The sequence below is a fragment of the Moschus berezovskii genome, chromosome 21 (genome assembly GCF_049115385.1).
Source record: "Moschus berezovskii isolate FMDL1 chromosome 21, NW_MosBer_1.0, whole genome shotgun sequence".
In the NCBI taxonomy this organism is placed as follows: domain Eukaryota; kingdom Metazoa; phylum Chordata; class Mammalia; order Artiodactyla; family Moschidae; genus Moschus; species Moschus berezovskii.
Window position 1 is genome coordinate 10,016,534 of NC_142480.1, and position 21,886 is coordinate 10,038,419.

Consider the following 21,886-nt stretch of genomic DNA (forward strand, 5'->3'; position numbering starts at 1 on the left):
GAGAAGCCTCAAAGGGTGAGTGAGGCTGAAGAATTGCTGTCTGAGACTAGCCATGGGTGCTCCGGGGCTACAGAAGGACAAGGGGGTGCCTTACCCTCTCATCCTAACATCATGGGTGATGTCTAAGCATCTTAGTCTGATCTAGAGCAGATCACAGGCCTGATGGAGATAAGAGCTCTGCATACTCTCCAGGGGTTGGGGCTGTGGGCTTCATTCTGAGCAAACCATCCTTCCACACTCCCTGCAGTTTCCAATCTGTTCCCTCAGGCTCTGACATATTTAAATCGCCTTTAATTCTCAAAATAATCCTCTTTTTGTTTCCTCAGCACCATTTTTGTTTCAAAGTGGAAATAACAATTTTTTTTTTCTGACTGAAAAATGTGATGCACGATCGTTGAAACAAATCTGGTGGACAAAGGAGGTACACTTCTGTCATTTTCTAAAATACTGTTAATACTTGCTATAGATGGGTGGAGCATCCCAAATCGTCACTCTGCCTTTGTCCCCTCCTCTGGTGTGTCACTTATCAGGACCCTCCCATTCCCACTCTGGGTGGGTTGCTGTCCATGCCTTGGTTCTTGCCTTGCCAGGAGATGTGTTTGACCACTGGAAGTGAGAAGTGTCAGGGGATTGATGAAGTCAACTTTCTTTACTGAAATGGAAGTTGTTGTTAAATAAAAGCGTAAGTATTTAATTGCGTACCGTGACTCCTCCCTGCATGACCATTTAGAGTCCAGATTCAATATGAAGCAGGCTTGACATAAACACAGCCCCTGCGTTCAGCCCGTGCTTCCCTGACTGACGGCGGCTGTGCCCTTCCTTCAAGGCTGGCTTCCCACGTCTGCCCTGAAGAGAAGAAGCCTTTCACTGTTTCATCCTCAGCCACGGTGCTTCTAGGCGACGAGCAGCGCCAGGTACCTGTCCGCAGCCTTCCGACACCACTGATGGATCTGATGCTAAAACTCTCACCTCTTTGCTGTGAAAGACCCTTCGAGAAAACAGCTCCCACTCTCTGAGGTGAGAGGTGCTGGGGGCATGGTTTCCTCCCGCCGTTGGCTGCTCCTCATGGCTCCCTAAACAGCAAGTTTCAGGGAATACTTTGAAGTGTTCTCTCATCACGTAGAGCTCTCTGCCTAGAGTTTCCCTCTTCTAAGTTCAGGACAGAGGAGAGTCAGCCACGATTCCCGTCTCTGCCTGGTGTGCGGTGGGTGGGCGGTGGGGCGGGGAGGGCTGCCTCTGGCCGGCCCAGGATGCTTTTTCTGACCCGAGGACCCTTCTCTCTGAGGTGTTTTCTTGCCCATGAAATGGTTGTTGGTACCAGATCAGTTCTCAGGAAAGTTCTCTAGCACTCCCTCCCTCCTTATTTCGAGGTTCCTGTCTGCTTCTCCATCAACACTTGAAAGACAACACGGAACCGTGAAACAAACTCCATGGAAGTTTCTCCAGCTGTGTGGAACAGTGAAATGGTTTAGTCTTTGAGAGGCTGAAAGTTCCCTTGGGGTGGCTGGCGTTTTGTGGGCGACAAGACGTAGAGATGGAAGGACAACGGCCAGGTCGTTAGGGAAGGCCAGGCCAGTAGGAAAGCGACAAACAGTGAAACAAACGAACAGAAAACAACAACAGTGATGGAACAGCTAATTTATTGTGCTCACCGTGTCAGGTATGTTTATTAACTCAGCCGATCCCCACACGCTTCTATGAAGCAGGCGCTGTTACTATTCCCATTATACAGATCACAAAACTGAGGCTGTCTTGGTTCCTGCCCAAATATAAGCTCCATCTTCTAGCCTTTTCTTATTTTTAAGGAATGTTCCTCTACCTCTGCTCTATCTCTCCTATACGTCGTGGCCTTTGGGGGACGATAGCCAGAATTGACTTCTGTCTTTGCACCAAAGGTCCTAACCAGTGTGGGGCCAGCTGAGGAGCTGCCACTTGTTCCCACGGTTGGATCTGTGTTTACTCTGTAGTGTCTGGGTCTGCCTCTGCCAGATTCCAAACCTGTTCAGTCTTCAGCTTCAACCAAGGACAATACTCACCCCACCCCATCCCCCACCCTGGGAACATTTGCATACCTGTCTGGAGACACTTTTAGTTTTGATAACTGGGGACATTGTATCATGGAGTGTTATGGGCATCTAGTGTTTGTAGGTCAGGATGCTGCCAAACACCCTTCAGTGCCCAGGATGGCATCCTATGACAAAGCCTTGAGTGTTAACAGCGCCAAGGGTGAGGAACTCTGCTCCTGCCTGCCTTGTATCTGATCCCTAGTGTGAGGGTCTGACTTCTAAAGCCCCTCTTTCTTTTTAGATCCCTGAGAACTCTTTCCTTCCTCCACTTGTGGCCACCTGATCCCCATCACCCTCACAACATGCCATGGACCATGTGGACATGTGGACATCCTCTCACCATCCCCAGTGGATTCCCTCTGGGCCCACCTGCCCCCAGTTCCAAGCTTGCCACCTGGGCTTGATGGCTCCTAGGTCTTGGCCAAGACCAGCTGCAGTCACCAGAATCTTTTTGTTCAGTCACTTGCTTGTGTCCAATTCTTTGAGACCCTGTGAATTGCAACATGCCAGGCTTCCCTGTCCTTTACCATTTCCCAGAGTGTGCTCAAACTCATGTCCATCGAGTTGGTGATGCCATCCAACCATCTCCATCTCCCCAGACACAGAACAGAACCCCCCACCCACCAGGATGGAGGTCTTCTCCCTCCAGGACACAGTGTCCAGCTCAGACGGAACACCACCCACTCCTCCTGCTGCAGCCACGCACTTCCCAGGCATCCAGAAGCCCAGTTCCCTGGAGCTCTGGTGCGGGGGCAAACCTGGCAGTAGAATGAAAAGACTCGCTGACCCATGCCTAAAAATAAAAATATTATCCAATTGTCATGTCTTACAGACCAAGCGCCTGATGCAGAAGGCAAACCCATGGCAACCAGATAAACACGCTAGAAAACCTTCTGTCTTGGGTGGATTAGAATGCATCTCAGCTGGGCCTTCTGGAGCTGGAGCCGGGATGGGCGTCTCCACAGCTCTCTGGTTTCTGGGTTTGGGTGGGATTGCTGTGTGTCGGTGGGAAGGAGAGGGCATTGGGTCCCCTCAGCTGATCCTATTTGTTGGTGATTCCACTGCTTGGAAGTGGATTTCCATTAGAACAGGGAGGACCTGGATCAGAAACATAGACATTTCGTTTGCATTTCCAGTTAGAGACCCTCTTCCTTTTTATGGGCTTCAAGGGGGAGCTAGTGGTAAAGAACCCACCTGCCAATGCAGGAGACATAAAGAGAGGTGGGTTCGATCCCTGGGACAGAAAGATCCCCTGGAGAAGGGCACAGCAACCCATTCCTGTATTCTTGCCTGGAGAATCCCTTGGACAGAGGAGCCTGGAGGGCTACAGTCCATAGGGTCACAAAGAGTCAGACACAACTGAAGTGACTTACCATGCACACACACTTCCCTTTCATACTCGTGGGATTATTTGGGTGCTGGACTAGCCAGACAGAACTCCCTCTTTGTTCCTCCAAACACTTCCCTGCCTCTAAGTCTTTCTTCTGTTCATTGCCTTGTCCAACACATTCTTCCCTGCCGTCTCTACACGACTGACCCAAACTCCCCACCCAGTTAAAATGTCACTTCCTCCAGGAAGGATTTCAAGACTTTTTCCCCTCCTATGCCAGCTCCACCCCAAACATTTGCAGGCAGCGGATCCTTTATCCTCCCAGGCTTCCCCGGGGCACTTTACCAATCTTTATCCTACGTTCCTTATCTCAGCAGGATGGAGCCAGGCCAACCAGCTCAAATCCCAACTCTGCTCCTAAGTGGGAGTGTGGCCCAGAACACTGAACCTCTCCACGTCTTAACTTTGTTCCCTGTAACATGGACCTGACCTACCTGGCAGGGCTGTTGTGATTTTAAAACCACAAAAGGCAAGGAATCGCCCGCACACAGCAGCACCCTGAAAACGCCAGTTGTCAGTAGCAGCACCTTCAGGCAAAAAGAGTATGTGTTCTGCAGTCAGACTTGGGTTTGAGGCTGGCTTCACTGTTCATTGGCTTTTAGGGATTAAATTGTCCATCCCTTAAAATTATGTTGAGGTCCTAACCCCCAGTACTTCTGAATATGAGATTTTTTTGGGAAATACGATCCTTGTAAATGCAATTAACTAAGATGTGATCACGATGAGGGTAGGATGGATTCTTTTTTTTTTTTTTTTACTGATTCAGGCTGCATGTGGAATCTTGTTTCTTGACCACTAATCGAACCTGGGCCCCCTGCATCGAGAGTGCAGAATCTTAACCATTGGACTGCCAGGGAATTCCCAAGGGAGAGTTCTTAATCCATATGCCTGATGTCTATAAGAAGACGATGTGAGAACATATGAGAAGACGGCCATGTGATGATGGAAGCAGAGGTTGGAGCCGGGTGTTTACAAGCTAAGGGACACCAAGGGTGGCTGGAAACGCCCCAATGCTTGGAGGGAGGCAGGGAACGGATTCCCTCTCACAGCCTTGCCAACACCCCAGTTTTAGACCTCTGGTCTCCTCAGCTCTACGAGAATGTATTTCTGTTGTTTTAATCCACCACTGTGTGTGGTCCTTGGTGACAGCAGCTCCCGGACACTAAGATGATGGTGTCACCTCTCAGTTTTGGTCCCTGCCCTGTAACCCAGGGCTTAGATGTGAAAGCTCCGGGCATCTAGGAGATCCTGACTTAACGTTCATGGAATCTGTACTCAACCACCTTCAGGAAAAAGGGAAACAGAGGTGAGGAGATACGTGTATTCCCAGCCCCAACTGAAGAGAGGTAGAGTGAGAAATCTAGTCAGCAGTGTCAGCTGTTGCGTTTCTGCGTGCATTTACACCCTGGAACCTTCCAGTAGTCGTGAATGGGTGTGAGAAGTGGGCCATAATGAAGGCTGAGCTCCTGAAACCATCACAACATTGCTAATTGGCTATACCCGAATACAAAATAAAAAGTTCAAAAGGAAAAAAAAGAAAGCTGCGTGCCAAAGAATTGATATTTTCAAATTGTGGTTCTGAAGAAGACTCCCTTGGACTGCAGGAAGATCAAACCAGTCAATCCTAAAAGAAATCAACCCTGAATATTGGAAGGATTGTTATTGAAGCTGTAGCTGTAATACTTTGGCCACCTGATGTGAAGACTCATTGGGAAAGACCCTGAAGCTGGGAAAGATTGAATGCAAAAAAGACTGAAGGGGGCAGAGGATAAGATGGTTAGATAGCATCACTAACTCAATGGACATGAGTTTGAGCAAACTCTGGGAGATAGTGAAGGACAGGGAAACCTGGCCTGCTGCAGTGCATGGGGTCACAAAGAGTCCGACACAACTTAGGGACTGAAATAACAACAGACTTTTGTGGAGGCGGGCGATGTCCCAGAACACTCACCAGGGCAAGAAGATAGAAAAGAAACCTGCCAGATAAAGTACAGATAGACCGGAAAGATGAAGAAGGGGAACAAATTCCACTGAAAACCCAGGAGTCCTGCCAACCTCCACCCCCAGACCAAGTGGCAAGGAGGTCATCTGCTGTTTTTATTCACCCAGCATCTCTTCCCACGTCTTCCTAAAATAGGACTGTCCTTCCATGAACAGCTCTGTCCTCCAGGCATGTGAATCTAGCACAGCTGTCAATCAACCCCCTGTGGGCACATGACCCAGGCCTGCGCGATCAGCACCTCCCACCTCTCTGGCCATAGTCAGGTCATGCTACAAGAAAAGCAGGTGACCCAGTTTTCCCAATTCCCAGCTGGGATTCTCCAGAGGGAGGCTGGAGGGAGAAGGCCTCCTTAACCTCGAGATGGCTGAGCCGGAAGGACCCTCACCTGGAGCTTTCTGCAGTCACGATCTGTTCCCTCCACTGGGCGGAGCAGTTCACCTGGAAAAGAAAAACTAGGCTCCACACAGGTGATTCTGTGTGCGCGTGTGCATGCATGTCCCTAGGCCAGCCCCATTCACAGACTCTGTTACACAAGCCAGTACATCTATCTCCATTACCTTTTTTTTGGCTGCAGTGGGTCTTGGTTGCTCAGTGGGCTTTTCTCTAGATCTGGCAAGTGGGGGCTCCGCTGTAGTTGTGGTCCTTGGGCTTCTCATTGCAATGGCTTCTCTAGTTATGGAGCACAGACTTAGCGTTGCAGTAATTGGGGCTCCTGGGCTCTAGAGTGCAGGCTCAATAGTTGTGGCACATGGGCTTAGTTGTTCTGTGGCATGTGGAATCTTCCCAGACCAGGGATTGAACCTGTGGCTCCTGCCCTGGCAGGCAGACTCTTTACCACTGAGCCACCAGGGAAGACAATCTTCACTGTGACTTTAGCCAGTTTGAGCTGAGATTCTGCTACCCACCATGAGAAAGTCCTGCTCCACCCATTAGGGCTGGTGGACAGGAAGCGGATCCATCAGGGAGGTCTCCAGGCTCGCCCCGGGAGATCCCAGGAAGAAAGACTGCGTGCCTCAGGAGAACTGCAGGGCATGGGTTTGTCTGAGGGTGTTTGGGGTAAATCTCAGGAGAGGGGAGGCATCCAGGAGGCCTCCAGCCTATGCTCTGGAAATCCCTCCCAGAATTGCTGCCTCCTGCTCCCATGCTGGGCTTTTGCCCTCACTGCCAGCTTAGGGACCATGGAGTGGAAACTGGCTGATTGGCTATCTAAAGCCAGATCCAGAGTACAGAGGGAGGCATTGGCCACAGACTAGAGGAGGGAAAAACATAGATAGTGTATTGAAAAGCGAAGACATCACTTTGCCGACAAAGGTCCATACAGTCAAAGCTATGCTCTTTCCAGTAGTCACGTATGGATGAGAGAGTTGGACCATAAAGAAGGCTGAGTGCCGAAGAATTGATGCTTTCAAACTGTAGAGCTGGAGAAGACTCCTGAGAATCCCTTGGACAGCAAGGAGACCAAACTAGTCCACCCTAAAGGAAATCAACCCTGAACACTCATTGAAAGGACTGATGCCGAAGCTCTACTCTTTTGGCCACCTGATGTGAAGAGCTGACTCATTGGAAAAGACCCTGATGCTGGGAAAGAGTGAGGGCAGGAGGAAAAGGGGGCAGCAGAGGATGAGATGGTTGGATGGCATTATTGATACAGTGGACATGAACTTGGGCAAGCTCCAAGAGAGAGTAAGAGGCAGGGAGGCCTGGCGTGCTGCAGTCCATAGGGTCGCAGAGTCGGACACGACTTAGTGTCTGAACAATGACAACAGAGGAGGGCAGCCTCTTCTGCTGAGAACAGGTGAGTGCGGGAGCAAGTGGCCGCTGCTAGGTGAGATACGGGCTGAGGGTGTGCAGACGGCCTGGGGCGGGATGGAGGGGGAGGGAATGGCAGCTTTGCAGATGTGAGGAGGAGCGGAAAGGCCTCGGCCTGGGCCCTGGGTCCACAGCCCACTAGACTCACCCCTCTCCTTGCCCAACCTCTGCCCGACTGTCCCCTTGTCCCAGCAGACCCCCGACCTGCTGGGTTTTTCTTGTTTGCTCATGTCACCCCTGGCCTTCAGGTTCATCTGTGGCTACTTTATCTTCCCTCTAGACTGTATTCCCTGGGAGGACGGGGACTTGGTGCCGCTCAGGCCACATCAGTCCTGTGACAGACCTCCAGTCATGGACTCAGACTGACCCGGTCTAGTCCCATCTTGACCATGTTTGACCTTGAACAACCCCTTGGGGTCCCCATTCCTTCACCTGTGATCCCCCGGGATTGATGTAAAGACAAACTGAAGCCCTGTGCCAGGTCCAGAGAAAGTTATCATGTTAGTTTTCTCTTCCTGCCTTGGCCTGCTTTTAAAAGCTGGGACTGTCTTGGTTCAGGACAATGCAGCCTGGTTCCCGGCCTTGGGAGGGAGCTGAATGATGTTGGTGAATTGAATTGACTAGGGACAGAAACTGCCCAGGGAACACAATTTGATAAATTAATCCTATTTTGGAGACTTCTGCTCACCTAATTGTAAGGAAACCAAGATACTGAACTTCGATGATGGCCTCATCTTCCACAAGCTTTGTAAATCTTGCCAACAAGTTCTCAGATAATAAATGTTTTCCTTGTGAAGTTTTAGCATTCCCTTGAACAATAAAGGTGACCTTTTGCCCTCACTTATCACATTTCTCGATAGAGTCAGGCCTCACTGATGGGCTGGTTTGGAGATCATAGAAACATCTGTTCAAAAGGAGAAGATAATATCCACTCACAACAAGGGCTTCAAACGGGAGGGTTCCATGCAACATAAAATCCCTGCTTCACTTGCACTGTTGATAAAACTTCCTTAGAAACCCAAATCTGATTTGGACCCCAAAGGAGAAAATTAAAACCAGAACTGAGAGACGTATACCATATTTTGTTTTGTTTGGTTTGATTTTTGCATATGCAATTTAAAAGAAAGAAATGCAAGTATCCTCCTATTAGGATTCTACTTTCAATATGGTGAAATTCATGAGTCATTATTCCCAATAGCAAAAATGTGAGTTAAGAGACTTGGAAGTATTTTATGGAGGTGCATAAAGTTTCAATTTTGTGAACAGGATAAGAGGAACGAATTCCCCTGAGCAGACACTATCTGTGTTGTCTGTCTTTGTGTCCCCAGCACCTAACACAAGGCCTGCCCACAGCAGAAGCCCACCCATTATTTGCTTAATAAATGAAGTAAGCCACAGTCATAAATATCATAATCAGTTTGGGCACCATTTTAGAGCCACAGTGCACTTTGCTCCCTTTGTCAATGGAAAGCCCTTAATAATTCAAGTCCAGTACACCCGGGCTTCAGAACAGACATTCGCCCAAAGGAACATACTTGGAGTTGTCCATTTCCTATTACAGCCCAAGTCCAATTCTGGCTCATCCAGTATCTAGGCTACACTTGACTTCCTATTGTGGGTTAGTTGTCGTCTCATTTCTCTTTTGAGGAACATCACTTACACAGGGAAGCCTTCAGGTCTTTCTTTGTCAGTTACATATAGGTATTTCACCTTCAGAAATAGTCTGTGAAATTCCTAGGAAAAGTTCAAAGTCAAGTGTCTATCCATTTCTAGCTGTTCATTAGAAAAAGTATAAAATTGGGATCCACACTGAGGAGAAACTGCTAGAAGGGGAATCAAAACAGAGTAATAGTAGAACAAACATAGTGATGGAAAGAAAAAGAGAATCATTGGGGGAGGAACAGTCAAATCCAGACAGCTGGGCACCACACTTTTACACATGCCATGAAAACAACAGAAGAAGGAGCTCTGTAAAGTAAGAAGAGTTATCTGAACCAAAGGTCCTTGAAAAATTCATGGAAACCAAATTAACATTAAAATGAGCAGCCAAAAATTATCTGGGAAAATTCTATACCAAGTTAGTTTAAAAAGAAAGAGAATAAGGAGAACAATATACCTGCAGGCAGTGAAGCATACAAGAAAGACGTGCTCACAAAACAGGTCAAGACTGAAACCTGCTATTATTTTTTTAAAGCTAAAAGTCTTTAATAATATGATACGAGACACGAAAATATGTAAATTATATTTCAAAAACTAAACGAGATAGAACTAAAAAATTGGAAATAGAAGGAAAAACAATTTTAGAAAGAAAAACAGAAACCAAAGAAACCTTAGCAAACAACATAACAGAACATGCCTTCAGATAAAAAACAGATAAATTTTTAAAACAAGAAAGAGACAAAAAAGATTTGATAGGCAATGACAAATGCTGAAAATAGGCAAAGAAAATATGATATGAGGGTAATGGGAGACCCGACAAAAGAAAACCAGAGCAAGAAACCAGAAGAAATAATAAAAACCATCACTCCGGTGCACTTTCTTGAAAGAAAAGATTGAAAGCTTCATACTGAAAGATCACACTGTATCCTAAGAACATTGACCAAGACAGTTTATCAAAACTACAGATTTTAATGAAAAAGTCTTTTGGCAGCTGAGATAAAAAGAGCATGTGACTTATAGGGTAAAGAAAATTGGATTACGGTCAGTTTTTAAAATATCAGCAATGTATGCCAGAAAATGTAATAACTCAGTTAAGATACTCAAGAGGAGAAAACGTGAGTCAAAGACTTCATATAGAAGTAAACCAGTTTTTATTTAAAAATGATACAAACTGTCATCAGCATGCAGGAATCAGAAAATAGATTGTCCCCATGATTCTTTCCTAAGAAATCTAGTAAAGAACGAGCTCAGATGACCAAAATAATAGAGAGACATCAACAGACGGACTGTGGTGAGCATTACACACACACTCATTTGCAGATGTATTGGTCATATGTTTGCCATGTGGATGGTGGAGATACGGTAAGACAAAACAGTGGAAAGAGAAAAGGGAGGCATATGCAGAAACATCTTCAACTGTTTTCAATATTCATAGTTGGTGCTGGTTGTATGAATATTATTATCATGACCGTTGAGTGTATGACCTAATGCAGATGAGTAATTATGGGCTCTTTTAATTCTCACATCCGCTGTGTCCCTGATTAGGAGAGTGTTCAGTGTGGAAGAAAGAAGACAGGGGTGCGATGGAAAAGTGAAGTCACATAAAACAAAACAAGCCCCTGTAGTCCTGATTTGACTTGGAAACATCAAGGTGAACTGCTGAGGCATTTTTTGCATATTATAGCCATCCTAGCTCTATCTACTGAGAAGGTCGACCAGTAATACCCATCACCATAGTGAGTGAGGAAAGTCACTCAGTCGTGTCCAACTCTGTGACCCCATCGACTGTAGCCCACCAGGCTCCTCTGTTCATGCAGTTCTTCAGGCAAGAATACTGGAGTGGGCTGTCGTTTCCTTCTGCAGGGGATCTTCCCAACCCAGGGATGGAGCCTAGGTTTCCTGCATTTTAGGCAGATTCTTTACTGTCTGAGGCACCAGGGAAGCCTATTACCATATGCAAACATTAACTCAGATATATCACCCCGAAGTGTAAGAGCTAAAACTATGAAACTCCTAAAAAAAAAAAAGGAAAATCTTTCTGACTTTAGGGCAGGAAGATTTTTTAGAATATGATATTAAAAGTACTAACCATCAAAGAAAAAAATGGATCAGTCGGATTTACTAAGTTAAAATCTGCTTTTAAGAAGACACTCCTGGGGCAGAGGACATAAGGGAAATTTCTGTACCACACACTCAGTTTTGCTGTGAACCTAAAACTTCTCTAAAATATAAAGTCTGTTTAAAAATCTTTTTCAGCCAAAGAGAAGGCCAAAGTTTTGCATAGTTTTACGTAAAACTTTATTGTTACAATTTTCTATTAAAACAGTAGTGACATTTTGAGGGTTGACACAGAGTTCAGAACCAGTTGATGGGACATGTCAGTTAATGAGATGCTCGTGGTCCCTCTACTGAGGCGCCACATCTAGCAGTGTTTGTTTTCATTCAATGAATGTTTATTTGCTTTCAACCAAGGTAGGTTTTTATAATATTCTGACTCACAAAAAGGATATAAGGATATAGTGTCTTTCCTAAAGTTGTCACCCTGCTTGTTTAACTTATATGCAGAGTACATCATGCAAAATGCCAGGCTGGATGAATCACAAGCTGGAATCTAGATTGCCAGGAGAAATATCAACAACCTCAGATACACAGATGACATACCATTATGGCAGAAAACAAAGAGGGACTAAAAGGCCTCTTGATGGTGAAAAGGCAGAGTTAAAAAGCTGGCTTAAAACTCAACATTCAAAAAACTAAGATCATGGCATCCAGCCCCATCACTTCATGGTCAATAGATGGGGAAACAATGGAAACAGTGGCATATTTTATTTTCTTGGGCTCCACAGTCACTGCAAATGGTGACTGCAACCATGATATTAAAGGATGCTTGCTCAAAAAAAAAAAAAAAAGATGCTTGCTCCTTGGAAGAAAAGCTGTGACAAACCTAGACAGTGTATTAAAAAGCACACACATCGCTTTGCTGACAAAGGTCTGCATAGTCAAAACTATGGTTTTTTTCGGTAGTCATGTATGGACTGAACGACAACAAAGCTGTCTAGCTAACATACTGTCTCCTGCCACTCACATTGTCAGCTGCTCCCCTATTTATTTTTGTGCCTAAAATGAACAATTTCTACACTCATAGTTGTTATAGCACATTTATACAAAAATACAAGCACTTTCATACTTCAATTGATTGATAGAATTTCAATATATAAGGTATATATGGATGTTTACCCTGAGTAAATCTGAATGCCATGCCTTATTCATATTGCTGCTGTTATTAAAATGATTAGATGTGAGGCAATCACGTGATTGTTAGCCACACAGAAGTTCAGGGATGCCAGAAATGATACTGAAGTTGGCATCAAATAATTGGCCTTTCAAAGGCCAAGCCAAAGCTGAAGACAAATATCGTATTTTGGCCACTACCAAAAGGCTGAAGTTGAACTTTGGTGTATCTTTAACTTCTTCTTGTCTACATTGTTTAAGAAGTGAATATATCTTTTGTGATTTTGAGCAAATATTTCTATTAAAATCACACATTAAAAAAACTTGTTATCTTCTAGTCCATGGGAAAAAAACTATGGATAAGAACATTGGATTGAAACTCTAAATAGTTTCCATCCTTTTTTTTTGAATAGTGAAAGGAAACAGACACACACCCCCCCCCAAAACCAAGTGAATTTTCAATTTTTTAAAATTTATGTATTTTTTATTGAAGGATAATTGCTTCACTGCCAAAAGAATTTTATGGTGTGTAAATTATACCTCAATGAAACTGTTAAAGATTTAAAAACATACTCAATATTCTATAATAATCTATATAGGTAAAGAATCTGAAAAAGAATGAACATCTGTATATGTATAGCCGAATCACTTTGCTGTATAGCAGAAGCTTATACATTATAAATCAACTATATTCCAGTAAAATTTAATTAAAAAATTCAAAACAAAAAGCAAAAAAAGAAAGAAGAAAATACAGCTTTTTTTCTTAATTGTAAAAACAAGAAGAAAGACTCCATATGTGCTGGGTGCTTAGTTGCTCAATTGTGTCCAACTCTTTGCAACTCCATGGACTGTAGCCCACCAGGCTCCTCTGGGGATTCTCCAGGCAAGAATACTACAGTGGGTTTCCATGCCCTCTTCCAGGGGATCTTCCCGATCCAGGGATAGAACCCAGGTCTTCTGCATTGCAGGCGGATTCTTTATCGACTGAGCTACAGAGGAAGCCCAAAGACTCCATGAAGGAATTGAAAAGGGAAAGCACAGGCTGGGAGATAATATTGGCAATCCATCTACTTGATAATGAACACGTACCCAAAAAGTACAGAGAATGCTTACAACGTAAAGAAACAACCTAATTTTAAAAACGGGCAAAAGTCTTGAACAGCCATTTTACGAAAGAAGATGGGAATGTACGACAGAGGTGAGATGCCACCAGATGCCCACCAGAGCAGCGATAACTTTTAACTCTGAAAGTGCCAAGGGCTGGAGGCGGCAGGGAGCAACCGAAGCACTCAAGGGTAGTTAGGCGTGTGCAATGGGCGATCCTTTTGGAAACCAGTTTGGGAATCACCTGTAAAGTTAACTGTCAACCTACCACACCTATCCCAGAAATTTTACTCCTAGGTATCTACCCAAGAGAAATAAGTATATAGGACAGCATAAAGTCTTCTACAATAGATGATGAACTTGGTGATGAAAAGGAAAGGACATTTGTGAACGAAGAGGGCATTCTACATGCTTCCACAAATACGAACCTGCAGTACAGGCAAAACTACTCTGGAGAGGCTGAAGTCGGTTACGAGTTGCCTTACTGGGGTGGGTGTGGCTGTTTGACTGAGACAGTGCTTAGGGGGACTTCTAGAACGCTGGCAATATTCTCTATCCTGATTGGGGTGTCATCCCTCTGGTATCCAATCTGCCCAAATTCATCAATCTGTATATTGTATTGCCTGTGAAGGATATATCAGTAAAGTTGATTCAAAATAACAAAAGGGAGGGAAAGATCGGGAGTTTGGGATTAGCAGATGCAAACTATTATACATACGATGGGCAAACAACAAACCCCCACCATATAGCACAGGGAACGATATTCAACATCTTGTGACAAACCGTAATGGAAAAGAATATATATATGTATGTATAACTGACTCACTTTGCTATACAGCAGAACATTGTAAATCAACTACACACCAATAAAAAAATTTTTTTTAGTGAAGTAAAAAGATAATCTTCTTTATATAAATAATGGAGTTTGGGGAAATGCTAGTTAACCATGCATCTTTGCTATTTATGCTCAGAAATAACTGAGAAGCAGATTCAGGAGCCAGACAGATGGAGGTTTTTTTTTTTTTTTAATTTTGAATTTTTAAAAAAAAACAGCTTTCTTAGTGAAATGGCCAGATTTAAAAAGGCAGCAAAGTCATGTGACCACAGCTGGGGTCCCTAATCCCCCGCCTAAGCTGGCAAAGCAGAGATGCTCAGAATCATGCCATCCATACATTACACCCCAGCACTGGGCACAGAGAGGAGGGGTCTTCATGTGGATTCTTTGATGGCAAAGCTTGACACATGGACTTGGGTGAAGGCTGTTTGCTTGGGAGGTGATCTATGGAAGTAGGAATGAAAGGAGTGGTGGGGAGGGGGTGGGGGGAGGAGTCAAAGCAAGGGAGCCTGGTCCAGATCGCTGCTATTGGGGTGCGGGGCTCAATTCCAGGGGACCCTCTGAGAGGCATCTGTACACAACACATCACTGAACTCTGCCTGAAGGAAGCAAAGCGGGGACATTTAGCCATCAGATCCCTTCCCACACCTGTGACTCTTGTGGCCACTGAATTGACATGCAGCTCTAGACTTTCAGAAGGTGGAGCAGTTTGGGCTGGGCTGACCGATATGTGCAGAGCAAGGGGCAGGGGTGCAAAGCTGCTGTCATCGTCAGACTGGGAACCCCTCCGAGGGCAGAGACCCTGAGTTACTCTCTTGGTGTCCCCTGGGATCTTGTGGCCACAAGGCAGGTACTCAGAGTCCACTGCATAGTAAGTGCCCAACAAATACCGGAGGGAGGGAGGGCGGGAGGGGATAGCTGTATCCCCAGGAGAGGCTGGTCCTGGGGTAACTTCACAGCCTCAGGGCAACACCAGGGGTCACGCAGGGCAGCCGAGTGATGGTGCTACCCACCAGGGTCCTTGGCCTCCTTCATCAACAGAAATTGACTAGAGGTCAGACAAGAAATTCAGGCAAGGCTTTACAGGGGCTCCTGCTGCCGCAGGGCAGAGCGTGAACAAGTAACAGGTTTCCTTGCTTGCTGGAGCTCCAAAGGGGGTTGAGCTTATCCCTTGTATGGTGGGAGGGTAGGTGCCAGGGGTTGGGCCAGAGTGACTTAGGCCATTTGCCTACCCCTTAGGTGGTGTTGGGTTTCCCTGGTGGCTCAGCCAGTAAAAAAATCTGCCTGCAATGTAGGAAATCTGGGTTTGATACCTGGGTTGGGAAGATCCCCTGGAGAAGGGAATGACAACCCACTCCAGTATTCTTGCCTGGAGAATCCCACGGTGGACAGAAGAGCCTGGTGGGCTACAGTCCATGGGGTCACAGTTGGACACCTCTAAGAGACTAACACTTTTACTTTTCACTTTCACTTTAGGTGATGTTGAGTGCAGGGGGATGTGCAGTACCCTGCTTTGTGCTCCCCAGCCCCTGCTTTTGCTTCATGAACTTCAAAAGTGCAGTTAGGCTTTTTGTTCTCTGTGTATCTTTTGTCCAGAATTTGCACCAACTGTGCTTGCCTGCAGTTATTTTTAGTCTTCTACTGCTTCTTTGTATTTTGTTGCTCAAGGAGAGGTGTGTCCAGGGACAAGCACTGCAGCAAAGGGTCCCAGGTCCCAATCTGTCTCAGTGGGGTGGGGCTTCTGGAAGCATAAGAGGGGCTCCTGTCCAAGGGAGAGAGCACAGGGGTGGCGGGCATCCTGGAGACATACAGTGTTGACAGATCCCAGGGCCTAATGTGTCTCCAGAGTGAAAAGGTTGGCTGAGGGAGCAGAAACAGCTCATAGTGAGGAGAAAGGGGACTAGGGGGTATGGACTTTGTTCTGAGCAGCACTTACAGAGGCCCTGGGGTCAGTGAGATCACCGGAGACAGAGGGAGGGGAGTGAACGAGCGGAAGCCGTTGGTGCCCCATCCCTGCCTCAGTCCCCAAGAAGACATTTCCTGCCTCCTGTGGGCTCCTGCGTCTCTGGCCTGGCCACCTTCTCCGGCAGCTGGAGTAAACCTGGAGTAGACATACAGTTGTCACCCTCCACAGACAAGGGACAGGAAGCTTCCTGCCCCTTGCAGGGACGGCTCTGAGGGGAGCTCCAAATAGCGTTTCAGAGGGTCTCCAGCGGTACTGACCTCTTACTGCCAACAACAAAAATCACTCAGTAACTCATCTTTTTTTTTTTTTTTAAATTTTCCTCCCTTCCCTATGCCCTCACACGTTACCTAGAACCACATCCCAGTAAGCCACTTACACCCAAGTCTCAGAGACCACCTCCTCAGGGAACCCAAACTGCAAGTGAGTGAGTGATGAGAGCAAAGGACAGCCAAGATGAGCAAGTCTGGGGTGGACGGGCACAATTCACCGCCCCGGGCACCAGGTGGGCCAGCGTACCCACCCTCACACTCAGCAGAGAGGCTGCCCCCTCACTTCGGTCAAGCATGAAAAATAGAATTCTCCCTGGTGACTTCCTTCTTGGTGTTAACTGTGTTAGCTTGCCGGAGCAGCTAACAATTTTAAAACAATAGAAATTTATCTTCCTCACAGTTCTGGAGGCTGGAGTTCCAAGACCAAGGGGTCGGCAGGGTTGGTTTCCTCTGAGGCCTCTCTCCTGGCCTTGTAGACAGCCGCCTTCTCCCTGTGTGTTCACGTGGTCTCCACTGTGTGCATCTGTGTCCTAATCTCCTCTCCTTACAAGGACACCCATCAGACTAATCAGGGCACATCCTCGTGACCATCAGTTCTATCACCTCTTTAAAGGCCCCATCTCCAAACACAGTGACACTGTGAGGTCCTGGGGAGGGGACTTCAACATATGAATTAAGGGGACTGCAATCCAGTGCCTAATATTGACCTTGAATCTTTTTAGAAAAGTAGGCTGGTTGCTTATTTGGTTGGGTGTCAGCCAAATGGAGAAAGGACCACACGGGCCCTCGCTCCCACAGCATTTCCTTCACTCCACCGCTCTAAGCTGAGAGTGGCCTGAACTCCCAGTGGAGTTTTAAAATGTAAATCCCCTTGCAGAATATTAATCCCAGCCACCTCTTTTTTCTGTTCTGGATCCCAGAGGGGTTGGCAGTCATTAAGACCTGGCCATTCAATCTCCTCCCAGGTGAGCTTGGGTTCCCAAAGTGCAGACGGTTTGGAGGGAGTTTTATTTGTATTTTAATGTCTTCAAACTCCAGAGCACCAGAGGGGCCTGCATTCTTTCTGTTCTACCTGCACTTGTCCCTGGGCTATGGAGGGGTGGTCACCCTGCACCATCTCATCCTGCCACAGCCACAAAGGCCCAACACGAGGTGGGGATCAAAACGTGCAGGCCTGGCACTGCCAAGCTAAACACAGAGGAAGCGGGATGTGAGCCCAGCTAGGAAACCAGATTTCCCTGGAAATTGCTGCTTCCCAGCGTGTCTGGAAGGCCAGCTCCCATAAAGTGGCTCTGGAAGCCCTGAAGGACCCCCACAGCCCTTGTCTTGATGGAGATGCCAGTAAAAATCTCAGCACATTCAGCCTACAGGCCCTGAGGCTCTGCCCTGGGGGCCATAAACCTCCTGATATGAGCAACTGGGGAGCCCAAGGGAAGAGTCCTGTGCTGAAAAGGCCACCAGCCAGAAGCCTGCAGGCTGGAAAGTCATGGAGACACAGTTAGGTAAAGAGGCCAAGGTTGGAGAGCAGTAAGGGAAGCTGCCCGCGCTGCCCAGGCCCCGCCTCAAGACCAGACCAGAGCTGTAAAATCCAGGGAGACTTCAGGGAGGAGTAAGAACTGCCCAGAAACTGCAGGTTCTTGGAGAAACTGGGGAGGAACCGGCCTCAGGAAGCAAACGTAAATAGACGCCATGGTTGTCAACTCAACTTTGAGGGCATCCTGGGGGCTCAGCTGTACTCAGTGACAGAGGGGGATGAAGTGAGTGTGTGTGTGTGTGTGTGTGTGTGTGCGCGCGCGCGCGCGCAAAGGTGCCCTCATACACACGTCTGAATCCACAGGCACTGGATGTACCAGTCCTCTGTGTTACTGTTATTTATTTGCTAAGTCGTGTCCGACTCTTTGCAACCCCACGGACTGTAGCCCGCCAGGCTCCTCTGTCGATGGAAATTTTCTAAGCAAGAATACTGGAGTGGGTTGCCATTCCCTGCTCCAGGGGATCTTCCTGATCCAGGGATCGAACCTGCATCTCCTGCATTGGCAGGCAGGTTCTTTACCACTGAGCCACCAGGGAAGCTGGTCCTCTGTATACCTGAGCACGTATTTGTGTATGTGGAGTAGTGTTTGTGCATGCAGAGTCACACGTACAAATGTACCTATTTGTGTGTACACAGGGTTGCCAGATTTAGCAAATAAATACACAGAATGCTCACTTACATCTGAAATTTAGATAATAAGTGAGTACTTTTTGCTGGTACACGTATTCCCAAGTGTTGCATGGGACTTGCTCAGAGTGAAGTTATTCACTGTTTATCTGAAATTCAAATGTAAGTAGGTGTCCTGAATTTCATCTGGTAACCTGATGTGTCTGTGACTGTTCAAATTTAGAGTTGTACAAAGCATTTAAGACTACAGAAGGGGATTCTAGTAATGAGGCCCCAAATACTTATATTTGTATATTATTAGCATGATCGTCCTCAAAAGTTCTCCTACCAGGTGAACTACTCTCTATGAGAGGAAGGTTGTTTGCTCATATGGAATGGTGCAGCCGTAACCACGTTGTTGCTGTTCAGTCAATCAGTCGTATCTGACTCTGTAACCCCGTGAACTGCAGCACACCAGGCTTCTCTGTCCTTCACCATCTCCCGGAGTTTGCTCACACTCATGTCTGTTGAGTTGATGATGCCATCCAACCGTCTTATCCTGTGTCACCCACTTCTCCTGCCCTCAATCTTTCCCAGCATCAGGGTCTTTTCCAGTGAGTCAACTCTGCATCAAGTGGTCAATGTATTGGAGCTTCAGCTCCAGCATCAGTCCTTCCAATAAATATTCAGGGTTGATTTCTTTTAGGATTGACTAGTTTGATCTCCTTGCAGTCCAAGGGACTCTCAAGAGTCTTCTCCAACACCACAGTTCAAAAACATTCTTCAGTGTTCAGCCTTCTTAATGATCCAACTCTCACATCCATTCATGACTCCTGGAGAAACTACAGCTTTGACTATATGGACCTTTGTCGGCTAAGTGATGACTCTGCTTTTTAATACACTGTCTAGGTTTGTCGTAGCTATTCTTCCAAGAGCAAGCGTCTTAATTTTGTGGCTGCAGTCACCATCTGCATTGATTTTGGAACTATAACCTAAATACATTTAACTTGCAAATGTATCTACAGAGCCTTGCAGAGAAAGAAGCAACACATGTAAATGGTGCATTTGTGTTTCCCGCAGTTCCAACCAGTGAACTTGCATGAGTGAGGACCAGTTGAGAGACGCAAATCTGTGCTCCCTCTGCCATCTCAGCCCAGACACCCCTCCTGGCAGTAGCACTGATCATCCTGGGGTCCTCTATGGTTTAAATATACCCATTTTGGGGACTTGCCGGGTGGTTCAGCAGCTAAGAATCCGCCTACCAGTGCAAGGGACATGAGGTCAATCCCTGGTCTGGGAAGAGTCCACCTACCTCGGAGCAACTAAGCCCATATGCCACAACTACTGAAGCCCGAGCGCCCTAGAGCCCGTGCTCCATAACAAGGGAAACCGCTGCCATGAGAAGCCCACGGACCTCAGCTAGAGAGTAGCCCCTGCTTTCCACCACGAGAGAAAGCCCATGCAGCAATGAAGACCCCGCGCAGCCCAAAATAAAATTCATTAAAACAAACAAACACATCCGGCCTCCTGCCCTTTGATACTGAAATACAAACCAGCTCCTTCATTCTCAGCTTACCACAGGTACAGACACTTGTTCGGAGTGAAATGGGAAAAATTGATCTGCATCCCTATTCAGTCCCACGGAAACTTGTGGAAACCAGCCAGAATTATGCCCATTTTACTAAAAGAAAATGAGGCTCCAAGAAGGAGGAAAGTGCCTCGGAGGACCAAACACAGACAGCCTCATTCTTCGGCGATCTTGTCAGCGGAAAAGAAGAGGGGAGAGTGATTAGGATTATCTTGTAGAAGAAACCAGCAAATTCCTTCCACGCCCGCTGAAACAGGAAATAAAGCCGACTGCTGCTTTGTAGCTGTTGGAAATCTAAATACATCACTTGGAACAGAATTCTAGAAATTAATAGGGTCAAACAAACAAAATAACCAAAGACACACACATTTAGTTTCTTAGGTGATGGTATCGATAAAACAGATGCTAATCCAAATCACATCTGTTATTTTAGTTTTTAATTTTCCTGATGAATAATTCCAGGTGAGAACTTCCCACACTGTTGATTAAGCAGACATGGCTCCGGTTTCAATGTGAATTTTGTTAGCTATAATTGTTTAGTCGCTACGTTGTGTCAGACTCTTCTGTGACCCCATGGACCATAGCCTGCTAAGCTCCTCTGTCCATGGAAATTTCTCAGAAGAGAATACTGGAGTGGGTTGCCATTCCCTTCTCCAGAGGATCTTCCCAACCTAGGGATCCAACCCATGTCTCCTGCATTGGCAGGCAAATTCTTTACCACTTAGCCACCAGGGAAGCTCTAGCTACGGTCGTTTGCATTTTATTTTTAATTACACTTAATTAGAGCTTCCCTGGTGGCTCAGATGGTCAAGTCTGCTTGCAATGTGGGAGACCCAGGTTTGATCCGTGGATTGGGAAGATATCCTGAAGAAGGAAATGGCAATCCACTTCAGTAGTCTTCCCTGGAAAATCCCATGGATGGGAGAGACTGGAGGGCTACAGTCCATGGGGTTGCAAAGAATCGAACATGACTGAGCACACACATGACTAATGTAGACAATCACACTTGCATTTTATTTTGTTATTAATAAAATGTTATTTATTGAGGATCACCTATTATATATCAGCTCTGTGTCAGTTCAGTTCAGTCGCTCAGTCGTGTCCGACTCTCCATGACCCCATGAATCACAGCACTCCAGGTCTCCCTGTCCATCACCAACTCCCAGAGTTCACTCAAACTCAGGTCCATCGAGTCGGTGATGCCATCCAGCCATCTCATCCTCTGTCGTCCCCTTCTCCTCCTGCCACCAATCCCTCCCAGCATCAGAGTCTTTTCCAGTGAGTCAACTCGTCTCATGAGGTGGCCAAAGTATTGGTGTTTCAGCTTTAGCATCAGTCCTTCCAATGAACACCCAGGATTGATCTCCTTTAGAATGGACTGGTTGGATCTCCTTGCAGTACAGGGACTCTCAAGAGTCTTCTCCAGCACCACAGTTCAAAAGCATCAATTCTTTTATGTATGAATGTCCAACTCGCACATCCATACATGACCATTGGAAAAACCATAGCCTTGACTAGACGGACCTTGGTTGGCAAAGTAATGTCTCTGCTTTTTAATATGCTATCTAGGTTGGTCATAACTTTCCTTCCCAGGAGTAAGCATCTTTTAATTTCATGGCTGCAATCACCATCTGCAGTGATTTTGGAGCCCCCCCAAAAATAAAATCTGATACTGTTTCCACTGTTTCCCCATCTATTTGCCATGAAGTGATGGGACCAGATGCCATGATCTTAGATTTCTGAATGTTGAGCTTTAAGCCAACTTTTTCACTCTCCTCTTTCACTTTCATCAAGAGGCTTTTTAGTTCCTCTTCACTTTCTGCCATA

The 21,886-nt window shown here is 46.3% G+C and overlaps 1 long non-coding RNA gene across 1 annotated transcript; it reads left to right on the plus strand.

Annotated features, from left to right (window-relative positions):
• Window positions 1-14,099, plus strand: LOC148774489 (uncharacterized). Its single transcript, XR_016035742.1, has 3 exons — window positions 1-682; window positions 827-1,660; window positions 2,308-14,099. It is a non-coding gene; the product is annotated as an uncharacterized LOC148774489 (long non-coding RNA).
• The last annotated feature ends 7,787 nt before the right edge of the window (window positions 14,100-21,886 follow it).